This window comes from Eumetopias jubatus, unplaced genomic scaffold (assembly GCF_037043125.1).
Source record: "Eumetopias jubatus isolate StellerSeaLion01/CBP00866 unplaced genomic scaffold, mEumJub1_p1.0 scaffold_8, whole genome shotgun sequence".
Lineage (NCBI taxonomy): Eukaryota > Metazoa > Chordata > Mammalia > Carnivora > Otariidae > Eumetopias > Eumetopias jubatus.
Genome location: NW_028274814.1, coordinates 49,558,437 through 49,580,819, shown reverse-complemented (window position 1 = coordinate 49,580,819; position 22,383 = coordinate 49,558,437). Strand labels below are relative to the sequence as shown.

Genomic DNA, 22,383 nt, shown 5'->3' with positions numbered 1-22,383 from the left:
TGACACTGTTCCCATTCTGTTCCTGAAATTGACCCGATGAGGGAAGAGGAGGCGTCCCATCTGACCTAAACGTGGCCAACCAAAATCTCTCTCCTGAAAATTTGGAACCAGGTCTCAGAAACTTCAGTTAATAAATTGTAAGTTAGAGATTAATAAGGTAATGCAGATTTGGAATTGAAAGAGCTGTTTTAAGAAAGGTATCTTTGACTCATATATGATGGATATGCAGATAAAGATCACCTGTAGAGTGTCAGAAGAAACAGACATGCAAAGAGGGGCAGAGAAGAGAGACCACGGGTTTTAGAAAGACAGATAACCCTTAGCAACCAAAGACTCCCCAGTTTCTGGATCCTGCAGCTCATGAGGTCCCACTCCCTGGACTTAAGTTTTGTGGGGCAGTCCTGGTTTATAAAACAAGTTTCCCCCTTTTTTTTCCCAAGCTAGTTTGTTAATGGGTTTCTGTTAGTTGAACCCGAGATGTTCTGATGAACACAATAGTTTACATATTTGAAAGCAGCTTTTCTGGTGTCATCACATTTGGCCCTCATAAGACCACAGTTATGAGACGAATGCTATTATGCTCTCTCACAGATGAAGCCCTGAGACAGAAGGCTGAGTGTTCCAAAGCCACGGAAGAGAGCAGAAAAGGCACGAAGACTAGTGTGCCTGCTCTTGTGAAGCAGTCCAGAGTCCATTGTGACGACACTTGTAGAAGATGCAATGACGTGGTGGGTTTGTAAATTTTATGACTGAGGCATCATTGCCTAAACTTACCTACAATGCACTATTCATAAAAAGAAGTTTCAGGGGGTGAGAGGGGGCGCACGCACGCCTGGCTGGCTCAGTCAGTTAAGCCTCCAACTCTTGGTTTCAGCTCCGGTCATGATCTTGTGGGTCTTGGGATCCAGCCCCAGGCTGGTGTCTGCATGTTCAGTGGCTCAGGGGGGAGTCTGCTTGAAATTCTCTCCTTCTGCCCCTCCCCCACCACGCACGTGTGCTCACTCTCTCAAATAAATAAATAAATAAATCTTAAAAAAAAAAGAAGAAGTTTCTGGGGGAAATGAGAGTTAAATTCCTGGAAAGAAAAGTAGCACCTTTGAAAGAAACTGGATTCAAGAAGGGTTTCAAATTGATAAGTGGGGTCATGGTTTAAAGAAAAAATACCTCAAGCATCTCTACTTAGAGACAAATCAGCATTTTCAAATAAAATATAGTAAACAAATGAGGATTTACTAGTATTGCTGGTTTCGTAAGTATGGAAATAAATAGAAAAACCTGGATTTGTGACTGCATACCTGATTTATGTGATTTATTTACCTGATTTATTCAGTTTCCAAGATTGAAACCTAAGTGGACAACTTCTGTGACTAGAATGTGGAATTTGGGACAATAAACATGTTCACTACCAATTCACTATTTTCAACTACATTCTATTCTTTAAATTGAGAAAACATGAAGGAGAAAACTTCCCTCGATTATGATCTCAGTCTTCAGTTTATACAAACTTGCACCTAAAAAAAGAGAGAGAGAGAGAGAGAGGAGAGAACGTGCTCATTTTCTACTCCTGACCACTCTCTGAATAACTGTTCACATGAATATTTGTTCATTCCTTCATTCATTAAATTTTTAATGAGCCCTTACCAGATGCCAGCCTTTCTTGGGACACAGTAGAAAACAAAGATAGCCAAAGTCCTGCTTTCATGGAATGGAGCTTACACTCAAGTGTGGAAGGCAGACAATACGCAAACAAATAAGCATAGTGTGTCATGTTGTTACATGTGCTAGAAAGAAAAATAAACTACTTCAGGTTACAGAGAGTAATGACAGCAGATGCTATATTAACAGGAAAGGATTCGTTGATAAAGTGACATTTGAATAGAGACCTCAACGAAATGAGGGCATTGACTATGTAATTTTCTATGTTCCAGGCAGAGGAAATAGCAAATCCCAGGGCCCTGAGGTAGGAATGTGCCTGGAATGGCTGAAGAACAGTAAGGGAACTGGTAAGCCAGAAATAAAGTAGGGGCTTGGAGGTAGGAAATGAAATCAGACAGTAAGTAGGGGCCTAGATGATGTATACTTTATAAGCCATGCTAAAGGTTTTGGATTTTATTCCAATCAAGATAAGCTGTCTTTGAGCAGAGAGTTTTGATGGGACTTTAGCTAACTTTGATCACTTTGCTGAGTGGGAAGTACTTCAAAGGAGCAAGAGAGCAGCAGGAAGACCAGTTAGTAGACCACTGCAATAATCCAAAAAGAGGTCATGTTGGCTCCAACCAGGAAGGTAGCAGTGTAAGCAGAAAAAGGATAGAATTGATAGAGGTATTTTTAAAGACATAGCCAATGGATATGCTGAAGGGTTGGAAATGTGTGTATCAGAGAGAGGAGTCCATAATGACTCCAAAATTTTTGGCCTAAGCAGCTGAAGAAAAGCTGAAAGGGGGTTGCTGAAATAGGGTTGGCTGAGAGAGGGGCAAATTTTGCTTTGAATGTGTTTTGCTTGAAAGGTCCATAGACATCCAAATGGAGATGTTGAGTAAAAGCAGATGTATATATGAGTCTGGCATTCAGGGGAGAGAGGTTTGTGCTGGAGATACAAATTTGGAAATTTTCAGCATTTAGGAGATGGGACTAGAAAGCCATGCGTCCAGATAAGGCCACCAAGGAAGTAAGTTTAGACAGAGAAGAAAAGAGGCCTGAGCAGTAAGCCTTACTGTATCACAACTTTAGAAATCAAGAAGATGGGAAGTACCTAGGCAAAGGAGACTAGAAAGGAGCCACTGATTGGATTGGAAGAGAGCCTAGAGAGAGGTGATCCAGAGACCAAGTTAAATAATGTGTTTCAAGGAGAGAAAAATCAAATGGTTTAAGTGCTGCTGATAAGAAATATGAAGACTGAAGACCTACCATTGGATTCTGCCATGGAAGTCACTGGTGATCTTGATAAGAGTAGTTTTGGTAGACTGGAAGATATGAAAGCCTGACTGCTATATACCCACATGAATAAAATATGCACATATATACTTAGTGTAGACAGAGGGTAGCTAGGTTCTAATATCAGTCAACCAGTCTGGAAGCAGGCCAGGGGTAAGGCCTGAGCCTTGGCAGATGGGGAGTAAACACATTATAAAGGTGCCTCCCATTGATTATCTTCTCAACTTGTTTCTTTGTATGGTTTCACTACGCTTCTTTCAATATCTTTTCTGAATTTTCCTAAAAATTGTCATGTTGACAAACTTCCTTAAACCTCTTTGAAAGGAATCACTTTTGGAGAATGTGCTAAGAGATTTAGCACGGAATTAGCTTTGCTTGTGAGTCTCATATTTCTGCTAGCTAATGTTCTGCTTAGAAATTCATTGTAAAACAGCATCTTCTGTTCCCACCATAATAGACTGTCTTATTTACCAAAGAAATAGTGTAAGGCTCTATTATAAATTCTTAGTGTATTAAAAGGGCAGTGAGTTGCATTTTTATTTATTCTTTTTTTTTAAGATTTTATTTATTTATTTGACAGAGAGAGACACAGCAAGAGAGGGAACACAAGCAGGGGGAGTGGGAGAGGGAGAAGCAGGCCTCCCGCCGAGCAGGGAACCCGATGTGGGGCTCGATCCCAGGACCCTGGGATCATGACCTGAGCAGAAGGCAGACGCTTAATGACTAAGCCACCCAGGCGCCCTAGCATTTTTATTTATTCTTGACAAAAAGCCTTTCCTTACTCTGTCATAATGGTATTCTTCTACAAACCTCAAAAATCTGCTTAGGATCTTCCTATATCAGTGGACCAATTAGATCTCCAGTGTCAAATGCAATTTGTTGCCTTTTTCCTTAACTCAGGATTAGATTTTCTGGCCTAGAATGTTTCAGAGTAGTTTTCCATCTCTTCCTTATTGAAGAAAACAGGAACATCCAGAATAGTTAGGCCCTCTGTGGCCACATGAGGACAGAAGAGGGTAAGTAATAAGACAGAATCCCATCCCTCCCCGCCCAGAGCATTCATCAGGCAGGAATGTGACTGACCTGCTGCGCTGTTTAAACAGCACAGGAGGGCAGCACAAGGCCAGAACTGTCAGCCCTAATCCTGCAACTATGCCAAACCACAACCATATTTGTAATCCACTTTTTAAAATGCGTACATAAGAGTTTTTAATCCCCACCAAATTGAATTGAACTCTAAATTTGCATAGATTCTACCTATTAAACATTTTCAGATTGTCTTACACATTAATGATACGTACATTACTCACATACTGATCTGAATTTAACATTTATTTGATCATAGCAGAGTGTGCAGTCAGTCAAGGTAAGTATTATAACCCTTAACAAGTGAGGAAGTAGAAATAAAGATAAAAGGTGACTTGTTTATGGTCACACACAATTAGGTGTAAAGTCAAGGTAACAACTTAAACCTGATCCTTTTCTACTAAACTTAGCTTTTTCAGAAAGACAGCTCCCTAACACACACAAACACATACATTGCCTCCATGACATATTCGCCTTGACTTCAGATATAAATCTACATTCTTTAATCTTTTTTGTATCTCCATTGAGGCCAATTCCAATCCTCTAAACAAAATAAATGCAAAGTATGTAGCACCCAATAGTGGCCAATACACGCATTCCAGTATAGCTCAAATAGATAACTCCTGTTGCATTCTCTCTCTCTCTTTTTTAAAGATTTTATTTATTTATTTATTTGAGAGAGAGAGAGAAAGTGAGAGAGAAAGAGCATGAGCAGGGGGAGGGGCAGAGGGAGAAGCCGACTCCCCACCCAGCAGGGAGCCTGACCTGGGGCTCAATCCCAGGACCCTGGGATCATGACCTGAGCTGAAGGCAGACGCTTAACTGAGCCACCCAGGCGCGTCTCTCCCATTGCATTCTATTACGGGGTCTTAGAAATGGCAGTCATGGAACCCAACAAGTCTGCGGCCCTTTTCGAGAGAAAGTGCCCCACCTATAGGCCCCTGACCAAGAGCTGTGGTTTATGATGGGGCCTGATACAGAGAGCTCTGCCCAGAAGCAAAATGGTAATTAGCTAATTCAATGTGACACTCTGACTCAAGATTTAGAACTGGGAAGTATAGTAAGAATCAGAAGGTCATGGTGAAAAGAGAACAGACAGATACAGAGAGAAGACATGCAGGGACCCTGCAGTCACTATGTGTTGGAATGACAGGCCATGGACTTCCATGGCAAAGGCATCTAGAACCCCCATCGTTGCAAATGAACTTTTGATTCCTGTTTACTTGGGACCCTTTCAAGGCTCCATAGTTTGGCTTACTATTTTCTAAGGACTTGGCAGTATGGCTAAAATCTTATAACTCATATGAACACACATGCACACATATTCCACACATTACTCAAGGTAACAAATGAGACTGTTCCTTGTAACCATCACCCACAGATAAGTTCTGTAACCAGTACAAACGCACATCTAATCCCAACCAAGCTCACATAGAACCATATGCTTATATGATCAAAGTTGTACTTCATTCACTCCGTATCTATTAATTACTTATCGCGAATCAGCCATTACATGGGTGCTCTGGAGTTACAGAGACAAATGAGCAACAGTGGCAAATAAGACAAGCTCTCTGTACTTGAGGGGCTCCCAGCACAGCAATAAAGGCATGAGAACATTATATAAGAAACAAAGTATACAAAATTTAGAAAAACTGTATATCGATTGCCTAAACAGTAGATTCTCTTTTGCTTGTAAGTCATTCTGATAGAGCTCTTCTACCCAAGTTCAGTTTATCAGTCAACATGAGATTTGTGTCAACATACTATATACCCAAAGTGAAAAGATGAGAGCCGAATTATATCGTCATTCTTGAGTGCCTTGATCACTGGGATGTAGAATGGTGTAATTAGATGGACAGGGTTAATAATTAATAATTTCATCATGACCATTATTTAATATGAATGCTGGCTTCTCAGGATTTTAAATGTGGTTATGATATTTTAGACTTAAGAGTTAGGCAACCCTTGCTGATATCTTATTTTGAGTGATTATCAAATTAGAGAAGTAAAGAAAATACAGGGAGTTTAAAGAGGAAGAAGGGGAACAGGTACTGAGGAAAGGGAGAAGAAGGGAGATCAGAAAACTAGAATCTTTTAAAACATGAGTCATCACTATATGGATGGATCCAGATTTATCATAGGTCTATATTTACTGTGGTTTAGTCATATAATCACTTGAAATAATTTTTTAAAAATCCACCAGTACATACTCTAACATGCTGAGTTTGATTTTCTAAAAAAAACGCAAAAAACAAAAAACTATTCTCCCTATATAAAATATACACTATTCTACAGAGGGTTCTGTTGTACATTTTTTTTTTAGCACTAGAGATGTGAGTCAAATACCAATTCATACTTTAAGTTTTTTAAAATAGTCTGTTGTTTAAATGACCATAGGATATGACACAATTAAATTCAACAAATACTTAAGTGTGCATAATTTGTATGAACCATACGTCAGTCACTAGAGGAATTTTGAAAAGTGAGTAAAATACAATCACTGTTTTCAAGGGGGGGTGTTATTCTATATATAAAAATTAAACAAAGAGACAATAACATTAATGCAAGGCCAAATATGTGTGCTTTAAAAATATAGTACAAGCAAAGTGTTATGAAGTTTTTAGAGCGGAGATCAGGGAAGGCTTCAGAGGTTGCTTTTGAAATGGGTCTTAAAAACTCAATGGATTTTAACTGGGTGTGGGGGGGTGGTAATTGAGCTAATCAAATGGGACAATTTACTAAATGTTAACTTGGTAACCAGAAGAGTCATCTTAGGGGTGTCTGGGTAGCTCAGCTGGTTAAGCGTCTACCTTCAGCTCAGGTCATGATCTGATCTCTGGGTCCTGGGATCGAGCCCCACATCGGGTTCCCTGCTCAACAGGGAGTCTGCTTCTCTCTCTCCCACACCCCCTGCTTATGCTTTCTCTCTCTCTCTCTGTCACATAAATAAATAAAATCTTAAAAAAAAAATAAGTCATCCTATTCCCGTTATTGTTCACCAGCACTGTTCAAGATAGCCCATAATCATATACCAATCCTTTAAAAATATAGGATTGAAATTCTCTCTCCCTTTTGCCTAGTGGCAATTTTATCTCCCACCATAAAAGCTTTACATGCCAGATATAGTCATTATTAGCGCATACGCAATTGGTAAATGGGGAAATAATGTCAATATAATTCAGAAATTACATTGGTTCACTCATTATATTTCCTGGCATACTTACATTTTGAAGTGATGAGGGGCAAGCCTTTTCACAATTAAGTAGAAAACCTTAGCAATATAAAGACTTTAAGAAAAAAGCAAACAATTCCTCAGGAATGCCTTTCTTTAGTGCAAATAGAGGCTTGTTTGGATCTTTAAGAACCTTTAAGCTTTTCACAATGGTGAAGCTGCACAGTGTAAATGAAAGTTTCTCCTATGTGTGTTTGGGGGGCACTGATTGAGAAAGCTAAATCTTGGACCATATATTTTTTTTTGAAGATTTTATGTATTTATTTGAGAGAGAGAGAGAGAATACAAGCAGGGGGAGTGGCAGGCAGAGGGAGAAGCAGGCTCCCCATTGAGCAGGGAGCCAGACAAGGGCTCGATCCCAGGGCCCTAGGATCAATTGCTTAACTGACTGAGCCACCCAGACGCCCCTTGGATCATATTTTTCATTTTGATGAAACTGCTTTTAATTGGAAGCAAATGTCCTCCAGACCTATATGTACAAGAAGGAAGCATGTGTTCCAGGGTTAAAGTTTCTAAAGAGTGCTATCCAATAGAAATATGAGAAATGTATGTAATCTTAAGTTTTCTAGTAGCCACATTTTTAAAGAGTAAAAAGGAACAGGTGAAATATTTCAACACGTAATCGATATAAAAACTATCAATGAGCGATCTATTTTACGTTTTTTTCTAAGTCTTTGAAATCTGTTGTATATTTTACATTTATAGAACATCTCAATTTGGATTAGCATATTTAAATGCCCAAGAGCCAAACGTGGCTAATGGATACCATATTGGGCAGCATAGCTCTAAAGGATGACTGTGAAGTTGAACACATATGCCAGTGGAGATTTAATTGGTATTATTTTTTATTAGCATAGTAACTTTTATTGTCCTCAGGTAACAAAGTTGCATAGGTCTGCTCCTAAGCCTATATATTTTCTGTAAAGTCCTGTTATTTTTAGTGTACCATTTTAAAGAACACTTGTTTTTCCTGTACATGCTTTCTTAGCCTTCCTCTCAGCCATAGGTAGTCATATGATATAGTTCTGAGCAATGTAAAGGGAAGTCTGTGAAGTCATATGGGAAAATTTTTCACCCTGATAAGAAGAGAGAGGCCACAAGGAAAAAGCTAAGCACCCCCTTCCCCCTGCTATATCCCTTTCTTTCTGTTTGAAACATTTGATACAAGAACATGATGTTTGAAGCTATGGCAGCCATCTTGTGACTATGATAGAAGACTCTTTAATATGTTGAGGATGGCAGAACAGAAAGGCATCTTTGCTTATCAGAGATGAAAATGCAATGAAGCAGCTAGCCATGCAAATATGGGGGTGGGAGGGAGGCTGGGGCAGAGTTCCCTAGCAGGAGGAAGGGTGCTTCGGCACAGAAGATGTCCTCAATGGGCTTTGCTTAATATTCACAACTGAGGTTCACCTTTTTTTCTCCCATCCCTCCCTTGCTAACTGATGAGAACATTCTTTCTTTAGGTATGACAAGAGTGCTGGAATTACTTCCAACACTTAAAAGAGTGCAGAGTTAGAAGCAGCAAAATTTCCTTGAAGTCCCTTATCATTAAGGTTGAGTTAGAAGCAGCAAAATTTCCTTGAAGTCCCTTATCATTAAGGTTTCATGCACAAACACTGCACTTTGGCTGTTATATATGTATTTAATACTTTAAAAAATGTTTTACATTATCTATCCTGAAAAAAAATTTCCATGACTCAGTTAATAAGATTATATTGTGTTGATTCAACCAATTTTGAGTAATTGGTAATGCATATCAGATTCATTGTTCAGCAATTTCTTATCTGTCTCGGAGTCACAATAATTCAAGAACCCAGATTCACATAAATATGTGGATAAAAATGGCAGCAGTTTTGTTTGTTTGTTTTTACTGCTTTATAGTGTCAGGGTAATAACAGGACAGTGTGCCCAGAATGCAGTTTAAAAAAATGGTATGGGTCACTTTTTCAGCTACTGACTGGAAATTTTGCTAAGTATATTTCCTGCTGAGTCATATGACAGACTAAATAGGTAACCAATCCGTTTGTGATTTTCTTTTACTCATCAAAGCATTTCTTTTCAGTGAATGAAGATGAAGTTTTATTTGACCACTTACCAGTCTTACACTAACATTTTTATCACATGTAAACAAACCAAGGGTCTCAAAGAATTCACAGTTCTTTATCAACCTTCATCCAATTCCCATACTTAATTTTCATTAGAGCCATCTCATCCAGTGCAATAAAAGTATTCAGTTTGTATTACAGTTGTTGGTTGCCTTGACAAAGTAAGCCAGCCGTCTTTATGAGTCACTCTTAATCATTAAGGTGAACAAAGAATCAATTCACCTTATCTACATTTCTTTTCCTTCATGAAGAAAATGTCAATTCAATCCTGGCTTAGAAAACTGGTTATCACCTTCCTCAACCAAATGAGTGTACTTCTAGATAACAGAGCAGGATTTTAAAGTCACTTCTGACTTTGGTACAAATATGCCTTAAAAAGTATCTAAACTACCAGATTTACTAAATTTTACTATCATATTGAACATAATAAGAATATTCCAGAGGCTAATTTATTTATTTATTTGAGAGAGAGTGACAGAGCACATGCACCCATGTGAGCAGACTGGGTGGAGGAACGGAGAGAGAAGGAGAGAGAGAATCCCAAGCAGTCTCCAGGGCCCAGTGTGCTGCCCCACCTGGCCAGACCCCATGACCCCAACCAAGATCACCACCCCAGTAACGCTCAACCAAGTGAGCCACCCAGGCGCCCCCAGAGGCTAATTTTTTAAGGTGAAGGCTCTATGTGAACCATACTGCAAATGTCCAAAGCCTTCAAAATTTGGCCCCACCTGCACACATGTCCATACATTTTCTCTACCGAATTTCCTACCTAAAAATCTCACTTTCTTTGATAGAAATTTTCTTCTATCACAAATCCAAGTCTTCATCACTTAAAACTTAACAAATAGCCTAACATTTGTGCTTTTATCCAATTCTAAGACAAAGACTCAGGTTTAGCTGAATTTACCAGTTATGTGTTTGTCTCTGAGCACATTAAAATGCATCAACAGAAATTCTTCCATAAAGATACTTAAAAAAATCAGCTTGCCTGCCTTGTTTTGTGTGTTTTCAAACAGATTCAGTCATAAATCTATTAGACACTAAGTTCTACCAGATCTCATTTTCTAAGTATCACAGACGTCTAAAACATCTGAAACGGATTCCGAAGGGAACCTAAAACCATCTCTTAAAATGCGCTTGTTGCTCTGTGCTTTTAATGGCGATTGCTTCTAGAATTACCTCTCTTTTTAGTTTCAAAATTTGCATGGCGGCCTTTTTACCTTTGCTTCAAGAGTCAGTCTTAACCATGCAGGTTCTGCTAGGGGTTTGCTCGAGCAAGACAGCTTTCGGGCTCGGCTTATTTGCATCTTTTCCATAACAGAGTGCATATTATCCATAGGTACCTAAATACTACCTGCGCTTTTGGGTTTACTGTTGCTGCTTGCCCCTTCTTAGTAATGGTTACAGTGGTGCATTCGCCTTCCACGGCAGGTCTGACAAAGCAACGATCTCTGAATATTCAGGGTTTTCATTACCGTTCGTATTGTCACTAGTTTCAGACTTAACACTTCAAATGACCTGTCCTTAACTTCCAGTCCGTGATCCTGACTGAAAGCAGGACTTCCATTATGAATTACACACCAAGACAGTAAACGCCAGCGCCCGGGAAGCAGGACTGAGCGGTGGCCCGAGTTGGTAAACAAACGCCGCGCAGGCGCAGTGACAGCAGGAGGGTAAACCGGTGGGTTGGTAGCCACTGGGGGATTTTTCCTAAAGCTTAAAGTGGAAGAGCAAAACAAAACGCCGCTTCTTAAGGTGATAAAGTGCTTCGCTTTTTCTGTTTTTACTCATTTCTGGCTTTTGTTTCTGAGGAACGGGCGCTGCCTTCGGAGCCTTGCAGACAGAATTCCTCGTCCCCGAGAACTGCGGCTAGCGTGTCGGCTAGTTGTTCCAGCCTCATTTGTTCTCCCGCGGAGTCCTGATCTCCTTTATTTGTTTACAGCACAAATCCACCCCGGTTGGGGAGTTGGGGGGAGGGGAAAGGCCCCACTACGCTACAAAAAATGTCCTGGGCTTGAGGCTTCCCCAAGCCACGCGAGATCTGCCCAAACCTAAAGCGGAACCTCCGAGGGTACGTTTGCGCATGCCCCTGACTAATCCTTTGTAGCGCGAGCAAGTTTTGAAACTTTCTGCCGCGTTAATAGTAAACTAAATCTGGCCCTTCGGAAAGGTCTGAGGGGTTCAAGCACACAACACTACATCCTTCGAGACTTTGCCGTCACAACTCTGCATGATTGCATGGTCGTCCCCTCTTTCCGTTACTATATATTGGCCGTGAATTCTGTGTGAGAGGTAGTTTCGGCCAATCCAGTAGTATAGGAGTGGGGGTGGGAGAGCGGATCCAGGTTTTAAAATGAGGATGATGCCTTTTATGTGTTTGGAAAGATAACTCAGGGAGCGACTTGAAAGAATAAAATCTGAGGGGGGCCAAGTTTTTTTTTTTCCCCCCTTACTGGAGACTCAGGGAGACTGTGCTGAACTAAGGTAATTCGGTGGGAAGGAGAAGATGGGAAAGTTTGAGAGAGAAATGAAGGCAGTAACTATACAGCACACGGGAGAGGTGAGACGAGAAATGCAACTGTTGGCAGTAGAAAAAGTTCCTTAAAGTAGTGTGAACCTATGCATGTTTGTAAACAGAAGGGTAGAAATGATTAGGGCATGGTTTGTAAGGGGAAGATTGGGAAGTCCCTGAATGAGTAGAACAAGGAGGATTCTAAAAACCATAGTCCTGAACAAGGGCTGAGGTTGGATTAGAAAGAACGGTTTAAGATCACAGGAGTCAGGAATTTGGGAACTGTCTTGAGAGAACTGACTAATCTTACCTCTTTTGCAGGATACAGGGGACACCTGCACAAGCTTTGGATTTTGCCCTGCAACATCTGAAAGGTACCATCCAGACACCTGAAGTGCTCTCTCCCAGTAAGTCCTCTGGTTCCTACCACCTCCCATCCACCCTATACCTCAGCCAGAATGAAATGTGGATTTCGTGGAGTGAAATGGTGGAATTTAGTTACCAAGTCCCTTAGACATACCACTGGTGCATTACAAAAAGACATACTTGTAGCTCTGGCTTCCCAGTTCCCTAGGTATCAGAGTCCATCTTGATACTGGCAGCAGTTTTATGCAGCTTAGCCACTATATGTTGATTCTTTGTGTACTGTCTGGAGTACAAGGCAGAGGAGGGATGGAGTACATAATTTTACTAACCCTCCAAAGCAGTGGTTTGTAGGTAGTAGTATAGCTTCATCTGTAAGGAAAACTAAATATAGAAAGCCGCAGGATTTAAGTTAGCAATGATGGACAAAGGATCCAGGTATTAATTCTTAAATGGAAGTATTTCAATAAAGACCCAGACATGGTAGTTGCCTATCAAGAAGTTCTCCCTTGGAGCACTTCACTCCATTTTCGCAGCCTAAAATACAGCCTAGTAGCTGGGCTCTCTATGTGTGCCATTCATGGGAAAATGTTCCAGAAAAAAATTCATTGATGTAGTAGAATTGGATTTCTGGGATCTAGCTGTGGGAAGCATGACATCTCAATATGGTGTCACAGAAAGTGTGTGGAATTGGGAATCAGACCTGGGGTTTGCTTCAGTTGGTTATGCCAGTTACTCTGTGTGACTTCCCTGTGCCTCAGTTTCCCTCTTTGTAAAATAAGGATAACAGTGCCTACCTCATAGGATGATTGTAAAGATGAAATGAGGTACTGTTTAGAAGGCTGCACGAGTTACTACACAGAACTTGATATATAATTTATGATCAACAAATGAAAGTTTCTTCCCTGAGCCTCCCACATTTATGCATGCCATCTGCCCCTCAAATATGGAAGCTCTATGTAGCATAAAGCCATCTGCATTTAAGACAGGTTCTCTACCTTGCCTTCACATTAGAATTACCTGGGGAGGTTTAAAAAACGCCCAGCCTGCTCCCTAGATCAATTAAAGCAGAATCTCTGGTACTGGAGCCTGGACATCAGTATTTTTTAAAGCTCTTCGTTTTGCTACTAAAGTTAGAACCACTGCTTTAACAGTTCCCTCTAGGACGCCTGGGTGGCTCAGTCGGTTAAGTGTCTGCCTTCAGCTCAGGTCAAGATCCCGGGGTCCTGGCATCTAGCCCCGCATCGTGCTCCCTGCTCAGTGGGGAGCCTGTTTCTCCCTCTCTCCACCCCCACTTGTGCTTGCTTTCGCTATCTTTCTTTCTCTCAAATAAATAAATAAAATCTTAAAAAAAAAGTTCCCTCTAGAAGAAGAAGAAAATTAGACCTGTGGTTTAAGACCATCTATCTGTGTCACTATATACTTGAAAAATTTCTAGAGGAATAAAGGCTAGTGCTTGAGATGGGCAGATGAGTAAGGCATAGTGAGCTATATTCAGGAAAAGAGGCCACTACGATAAGAATGTGGTAGGCTTCCGGGTTTGGGATAGGCAGTTGATGAGGTCATTAATACAGGCCCCAGCAGTATATAGGCCTTGCTATAGAGATGGAGGACTTTGAGCCTCCCAAGTTGATCCTTTGAGCTAGCACAGGTAACACAGATGATGATGTCTTTATTGCTTTACCATGTGGTGAATCTTGGGCCGATGTCCATAGTGGGGTGGGGCGACCTTTTACAGCTGGCTCTGCTCTGTTGGTTGGGGAGGGGCACCATGGCATCACGGTGTTCTTCTCCGGTGGGAAGGTGCTTGTGGGAAGGCATGTGCAGCAGGCCATTGACAGTGAAACCTATCAGGGTTGTAGCTGCTCTGATGACACAGTAGTTTTGTTGGTACTAACATAAGAAAGGTGAGAGGCAAGCCTGTTTTTGTAACCTTTTAGTGAATAGAGAATCTCTTGACACAGGAGGAATGGCATGTCTGGGTCAGGGATTTGAGTTTCTAAAAGACAAGTGACTTTATAGTAGGACAACTCTAGTTTCTAGGGATATAAGCGATTCAGAAGTTGAAACCAACATGCTACTTCAGTCTTTGGATGCCTAGACCCAAATGTAGCAGTAATGGCCAGGAGTGTCTTCTGCCATATAGGGTAGCCTGTCTTTAATTGGGTCCCTTTTCTTGAGAAGCACATTAGTTTGTCTAGTCCCCTGCAGGAGCACTGGGGAAATGACTAAACATTGGCTAGATAAGGAAAGAGGGATTCAGACTGCAGGGGTCAGTAGTCAAGTTTATGAAGTAGGAGAATAGCAGAATATGCCCAAGTGACGAGTGGAATAGGGTAGGAGGATAGGAGACTTGGGGTAAGGAGGGAAACATGTTGAAAGTTAGAAAAAGAAAAATTCCAAGCAGTGACAGTTTAGTCTGTTATAAAAATGTTAAAATGGGAGTGCTGCCTGAGGTTCTATGACAAGAAATATCACAGACAGGGCGCGCCTGGGTGGCTCAGTTGGTTAAGCAACTGCCTTAGGCTCAGGTCATGATCCCGGAGTCCTGGGATCGAGTCCCACATCAGGCTCAGCCTGCTTCTCCCTCTGACCTTCTCCCCTCTCATGCTGTTTCTCTCTCTCTCTCAAATAAATAAATAAAATCTTTAAAAAAAATAAAGGTAAAATACTTAAAAAATATATCACAGACAGACCTCTCTGTAGGACTTTTGCAATATATAGGAGGGTGAGAACTGATTAGACTATTCTTGAACTCTCACCCATATCAAGGGCATAAAAATTCAAGGTGAAGACTGGTAAAGGGGTTTCAAAGAGGATATTTGAATGGAGTTATTGGAGTGCTGTTAGACAAGTCAGGGAGAGGGAAGTGGCCACACTCTTTCCCTGAATGTAAGCTTCCCTCTGTAGCAGGCACAAACTGGGAGGAGGAGGAAAGCCTTTAAGTCAGGTGGCAAATTGTGACTATTATACAGGACTGGATATATATTTTTTTAAAGATTTTATTTATTTATTTGATAGAGTGCGCACAGCAGAGGGAGGGGCAGACGGAGAGAAGCAGACTACCCCGCTGAGCAGGGAGCCCAATGCAGCCTGATCCCAGGACCCCCGGATCATGACCTGAGCTGAGGGCAGTTGCTTAAGCAACTGAGCCACCCAGGTGCCCAGGACTGGATATTTTAGTTACTAACTTTTTCTTTTCTTTTCTCTTCTTTCTTTCATAAAATCCTTTCTCTCTCTTTTATTTTTTAAGATTTTATCTATTTCTTTGACAGAGAGCGAGAGACAGCTAGAGAGGGAACACAAGCAGGGGGAGTGGGAGAGGGAGAAGCAGGCTCCCAGCTGCACAGGAAGCCCAATGCGGGGCTCGATCCCAGGACTCTGGATCATGACCTGAGCCGAAGGCAGACACTTAACAACTGAGCCACCCAGCACCCCATTTATTAACTTTACTTAACTAAAAGTGACCAGAAAAAGGAATGTGACTGCCCAAGTATTCATTCAGGAATGGGAGAAGAACCAACCCCTACAGAGTGTTTCCACAGGGACAGTGGAAAATAAGAATTAAGTTGCCTTCAGTTAGTCCCCAAAATCAAGTTTGTTCAATGTGCTGGAACATTATTGTTGAGCACCTTCTTGTACTTTTGATCCTGGAGGTATAAGGATGAACTGGGTGACATTCCTCCCTGTAAGAATTTATGAACACAATGCAATATATACAACAACAGAAGTAATATATGTGAGAATTAAGTACTATAGTAAAAAGGAAGATATGAGTAACTTATTTTGGAGGTGGTGGGGGTAAAGAACAGCACATGAGATGAAACCCCACAGGATTTGAGAGAGGAATAGATGTTTCCAAGGTGGACAAGGCAGAGGACACTGTGTGTCAAGTCTCAGCTGTGGAAACAGCATAGTGTTTGTGGGGAAGAGCTACAAGCAGAGTGGGGGGTGATTAAAATACAGGTGAACTAGAGGCCACAGATATTATGAGTTTAGAGTTGGGCTGTTGGTGGGTTCATCCGTGGAGAGTTAATGGAATTGTAAAAACACACACACACGCTGAGATGCCAGTCATGTCCTCTATCATTCATTTCCTCCGTCTCCTCACCCTGCCCTTTTATAAAATTTTCCAGTTAGAGAGTGCTGAGAGGGTAGTATGGGAACTCCTCTCCATCCCGCTGATTGGATCCAGCTGTGTATCTGACTTAGGCTGAGTCAGACAGACTCTGCCTCTTAAGAATATAGATCAGAACATTGAGAGACTGGGTCATGTATTTGTCCCCAGCTTTACTGAAATATGATTGACAAATAAAAATTGTATATATTTAAGGTGTACAGTGTGATGTTTTGATATGCATTGTGAGAATATTACCATTATCAAGCTAATTAGTATATCCATATCACATAGTTACCATTTATGTGTGTGGTAAGAACAGGTGAGATCTATCTTAGCAAATTTCAAATATACAGTACATTATTGTTAACTGTAGTCACCATGCTGTATATTAGGTCTCCAGAACTTATTTATCTTATAACTAAAATTTTGTACCCTTTGACCAGAATCTCCCTATATCCCCCAACCCCCAGTCCCAGTAACCACTGTTTTACTAACTGTCACTATGAATTTGACTTGTTTAGATTCCACATATAAGTGAGATCATGCAGTATTTGTCTTTCTGTCTGGCTTATTTCACTTAGCATAATGTCCTCCAGGTTCATCCATGTTGTCACAAATGGCAGGATTTCCTTCTTTTTAAAGGCTGAATAATATTCTTATCTGTGTGTGTATCGTATTTCCTTTATCCATTCATCTTTTGACAGACACTTAAGACTGTTTCTGTATCTTGGCTACTGTGAATGATGCTTCAATGAACATGGGATACAGATCTCTCTTCAAGATACTGATCTTATTTCTTTTAGAGATATTCCCAGAAATGGGATTGCTGGATCATATGGTAGTTCAGTTTTTAATTGAGATTGGGTTACTTTGATAGGAGCATTGAACTTGTAAGGTCATGCACGTTTCAGAGCCAACTCGGCCTGTTGGGGCCAGCCTTTGGGGGCCAGTGTTGCAGCGTAAAGCAGGATGAGCTGATCTCAAAAGAGAAGCAGGTGAATATAGCCAATGAAGAGGGAATAGGAGACAATAGGCATTGTAGCCTCATAGAGAAAGAGGGAGAGTCAGTGGCTGTCTTGGCTCTGACAGCTTTCTGGTCCCTTATTTCGGTCCCATCTTACGTTCATCTTCCTGTTCTAGAGTTCTGTACAGTTCTTCTGAGTCTTTATAATCTTCTTCCACCTACTTAGCTTTTTCCCCCACAAACAACACTGTAAGTGGCCAATTGTGTTCTCCCCTTCCTAATGTCTTGGCCTCATGAAACCGCATACCTTCCACATAAGGAACACACATAGGTAGCAGGGATACTTATTCCACTTATTACAGCTCAGCTATGCCTAGAAAGAGTGGGTATCTTGTTTTTTTTTCTAGAGTTTTCACCTGTGTATTAGTTATCTATTACTGCATAATAAAATAACCTACAACTGGGGTACCTGGGTGGCTCAGTCAGTTGAGTGTCTGCCTTCAGCTCAGGTCATGATCCCAGGGTCCTAGGATCAAGCCCCACGTTGGGCTCTCTGCTCAGCGGGGGTCGGCTTCTCCCTCTCCATCTGCCCCCGCCCTGCTCTTGCTCTCTCTCAGATAAATAAATAAAATCTATAAAACCCAAAATACCCTAAAACTTACTAGTTTAAAACAATAATAAACATTATCTCATAATTTTCCGGTCAGGAATTTGGGAGCAGTTTAGCTGGGCAGTTCTGGCTTGGGGTCTGGCAACATAGTTACAGTCCCGATGTTGACAAGGACTGCAGTCACCTGACAAGGGCTGGAGGATCTGCTGCCATGGCGACTCACTCAGCTGATTGCTCCTTGGTGCTGTTGGTGAGAGGCCTGTTTTCCATATGTGGGCCCCTTCACAAGATGGCCTGAATGTCCTTCTGACATGGTGGTTGGCTTCCCCCAGAATGAGTAATCCAAGATGTTAGAGAGCCAGGCAGAAACTATCCTTATTATGATCTGACTTCAGAAGTTACATAGAATTTCTTCTGCCACATTTTCTTCACTCGAAATAGGCTACTAAGTAAGACCCCCATTCAAGGAGAGTGGTATTAAATATCACTATTTGAAGGGAGGCATATCAGAGAATTTGTGGACACATTTTAAAACCACCACCACCACACACACACACACACACACCACAAAAAAACCCCACCACAATTATTAGGTTACAGGAAAAAAAAACCCTAAGTGTCTAATTCACTTTTGAATATAGTTCAATTTCATTATTTAAACAATTCCTTTAAGTAGTTTAAGTCTCCTTTGGATAAAAATGTTTCATGTTTCATAATGCCTCCCAAGGAAGTCCTGCATCTTTCTCTAAAGATAACATCGTTTATATGGGGGGTGGAGAGCGGTAATGTACACATCCTTGTGGAAGAGAGAGATGGTGTCCCCAGGTTTCATTCTGGACCTAGAGTATGTACTGGGAGTTTTCTGGCAAAATACCTCTTGTTGGCCTGATCACTGAGGAACTTGCTGGCCTGTGATGCTGAAACCTGCAGTTGGTGAATTCATGGCCCATTTTTGGCTTGGAGATTTAGGCAAATCTCCCAGGGAGTATTGGCTACTTCCCCTTGTGGACTCAGCTGCCCCTTGGCCCCTGCTGTGGAGTCACCTCACCTGGCCATGGCAGCCCCCCTGGCTGTTAGTTCAGCATCCATGCTTCAAGGGAACAGGAACAGCTTAGGATAGTTGACTGCTCTCTTTCTCTGTCTGACTGCACTGTTGGAGACTTGCCATTGGCCCAAACAGCCATGGAAAGTGCAGAGAGTGAGGTATGAGGGGCCTGGGCAGTCGTCCCAAAAGTACCAGTTACCTCAACATGGAGGTAACTCATTTGTATGCAGAATAAGGGCCCCATAGTGATGTCCATGTCCCAATCCCTGGAACCCAAGAATATGTTACCTTATAAAATAAAAGAGACTTTTTGATATGCTTAAATTAAGGGCCTTGAGAGGGGAGATTACCCTGGATTATCTGGGTGGGCCCAATCTAATGACATGGGTCTTTGAAAAACCTTTCCAGGCTGAGGCCTGAGTCAAAGGCAGATGTGACTATGGAATAATGGTTAGAGAGGTACAAAGTTGTTGGTTTTAAAGATGGAGTAAGGGGGCTATGAGCCAAGGAATGTGGGTGGCTGGAAAAGGCAAGAAAATAGATTTTTCTCTGTAGCTTTCAGAAGGGAATGCAGCCCTTCCATCACCATGATTTTAGCCCAGTAAGACCCATGTCTAGCCTACAGAACTGTAAGATGATACATTTGTGTTGTTTTAAGCTACTAAGTTTGTGGTGATTTGTTATAGCCACGGTAGAAAATGAATACACTCAAATCCAACTTTGGCCCAGAAAGAGGTCAGGCCTAGTTTCCTGACAGCTTTATTCTCCTTTATCTCTTTCTTTCTCACTAAACCTAAGCTGGAAAGGGAGAGACTCCATGTGGCATGTCCTTGTTCTACCATAGGGCAGTATTTATTACTTTTTCATTCAGCTGACAAAGTTTAAAGATAAGTACAATATTAAACACCCGTATACTCTTCACCTAGATTTCACCAATTGTTAATGTTTTGCCATATTTACTTGCCTTTTCTGTATATGTACATACATATATTTTCTTGTTGTTGAATGGTTTGAGGGTAACTTGCATTTGTCTTGATACTTTTTCTTGAATATGTCAGCATTTCCTAAGAATAAGAAAATTCTCCAATAAACCACAATTCCTTTTTCCCACCTGATATAAATAAAAATTCCATGATATTATCTAATATCCATTTCATAATGCGAATTTCCCAAACTGTCCCAAAAATATTTTATAGCTACTTTATTCTCTCTCCCTCCCCATTTAGCATCTCAGCAAATCCTATGTTGTGATCTCTAGTCTCTTTGAATCTGTAGCAGCATACCCTGCAAACAGCACACCTTTTTAATTTTTATTTCATGACATTGACTTATTATTACTAATTTTTTTTTAGAGCATGCAAGCGGTGGGGTGGGGGCAGAGGGAGAGGGAGAGAAAATATTAAGCAGGCTCCATGCCCAGTGTGGAGCCTGACATGGGGCTCGATCTCACAACCCTGAGAATCATGACCTGAGCCAAAATCAAGAGTCGGACGCTTAACCAACTGAGTCGCCAGGTGCCCCGTGACATTGACTTTTTGATACGTCCAGAGGAGTCCCCTTGTAGAATATTCTGTATTCTCAGTTTGGCTGATTATTTCCTCATATGTCTTACAACTTGTTCTCCAACCCCTGCCCTTTTTAAGAAACTAGACATTATGGATAGAAGTTTGATTAGACTCAGATTAAACATTTTTTAGAAAGAATACTTGATTAGTAATGTTGGGTAGGTCACATTGCTTCGTGTTAGGCACATAATTTCAGGCTGTCTTACTACTAGTGATGATAAAATTCGGTCACCTGGTTAAGATGGTGACCCCTACCCACTTCCAGTCTCACCATAGAAAAGGATACTTTTCCCTTTGCAGTTTGCAAATAATCTACAAACAACCTGTTCTCAACAACAACTCATTTGATAGTTTGAATACCCATTTTAGTCCTTGCCTGAATAGGTTATTTCATTGGGGGGCTACAAAAATGGTGCCCTAGCTATTATACTCTGTATTTATTAGCTGGCATTCTTCTGTAAAAAGAGCTTTCTTTTAAGAAAACTATTTTAATGAATCTCTCGGTGGCCAGTTGGATAGTGGTTTGCTTTCAGTTTTGTTGAAAGCAATCAGAAAACTCATGATTTTTAAAAGGATTTGTTACTCAATTTTGGGGGTTGGTCACTAATATCTCAAGATCATCCCCAGTATTTCCAGTTGTTCCTTTGGTTCCCAGGAGCTTTTTAAATTCAGGCAGTGCACCACTATAGGATTTGAGGTAAAGGTGGGTGAGAGTTTACCATTCTATGATAAAATAGAAAGAAAACTAGTAGGTGGGAACCAAGAATCAGTATGGCATCCTGACTGCACAGGTTTTCAGGAAGATCAGCTTTAGAAAGCATACTTGTGGAAGTTGAGGGTCTAGAAATTAGTTCCCATAAAACTGGCTGCATGCTCTTGGAACTCTTGGAAAGTTTTTGTCTGCCCCAGTCTCAAGACCTCTCTAGAGTACCAAACACTCTAAGCAAATTCTCCCATGTTTGGTTGATGACAAGTAAAAGCATAAATAAAGGAATTTCAAGAATGACTTTCAAAAGAACAGCCTGGATTTCAAGGCTTTTGTCCTGCTGCACACTCCTGTTTTGAATTTCAGAAGCTGAATATATTAATTCTTTCTTTCCATTCCTTTTGTAACTTGAAACAGTGCCACACTCCCTATTTCCAAGGCAAATTGATTCCCAGGCAAAGGAGAAAAAAAAATCACATAAATCATTTTCAAAATATTACCCCAATTACAAGTATTGTGGAGTTTTGATGGAAGACACTGTCTTTTTATTTTCTTCCAAATGACCAGAAATAAGTTTGGTGATTACAAATTTAAGATTTTTTAAGCACAATTAGTATATTACACCACATGTTTAATAATATTCTGGATTATGATTCCTTAAAAAATTATTATTATTTTATCATTAAGCCATAATGTACCCATGCAATCATCCTAAAAGGAATGAATAATTTGGTCTTTTTTTTTTTTCTTGGTCTCAAGTAATTTGAAGCAATCTTTTTGATTTCTCCTGTTGGAGGCCCTTAGTAGTGAATCACGTTACATTACATTTGACAACTTATTTTAGTCTAGTCCATTATTCACGATGCAGAATAGTATAGTATAGTGTGCCTGCTCTGGAGTCAGATTAAATAGTTCCAAAGCCTTGTTCCCACACTAACTAGCTGTGCAGTTCGGAGCACATTCCTTATCTTCTGGAAGCCTCAGTCTCGTCTATAAAACAGGAGAGATCATTGTAGGACCTGTCTCACAGTTTGGTAGGAGGACTAAGTGACATGTGCTAAACACCTGGCACATGTTACATATTAGCTGTTTGTGTTATTGTTATTATGGCTAAGAAAAGGGAGATGATATCAAAGTC

General features: G+C 40.8%; 1 protein-coding gene across 4 annotated transcripts in view; it reads left to right on the top strand.

The window, feature by feature from the left end:
- The first annotated feature begins 11,359 nt into the window (after window positions 1–11,359).
- The window catches only part of GPR19 (G protein-coupled receptor 19), a 35,531-nt gene continuing 24,507 nt past the window's right edge, over window positions 11,360–22,383 (top strand). For 2 of the 4 annotated variants that reach the window (XM_028119775.2, XM_028119774.2), the window contains exons 1-2: window positions 11,460–11,652; window positions 12,194–12,279. The gene's annotated coding sequence lies outside the window, so the exon portion shown is untranslated. Of the gene's footprint in view, window positions 11,432–11,459; window positions 11,845–12,193; window positions 12,280–22,383 lie in introns of those variants that run through there. The other 2 variants (XM_028119777.2, XM_028119776.2) reach the window with 2 other exon arrangements.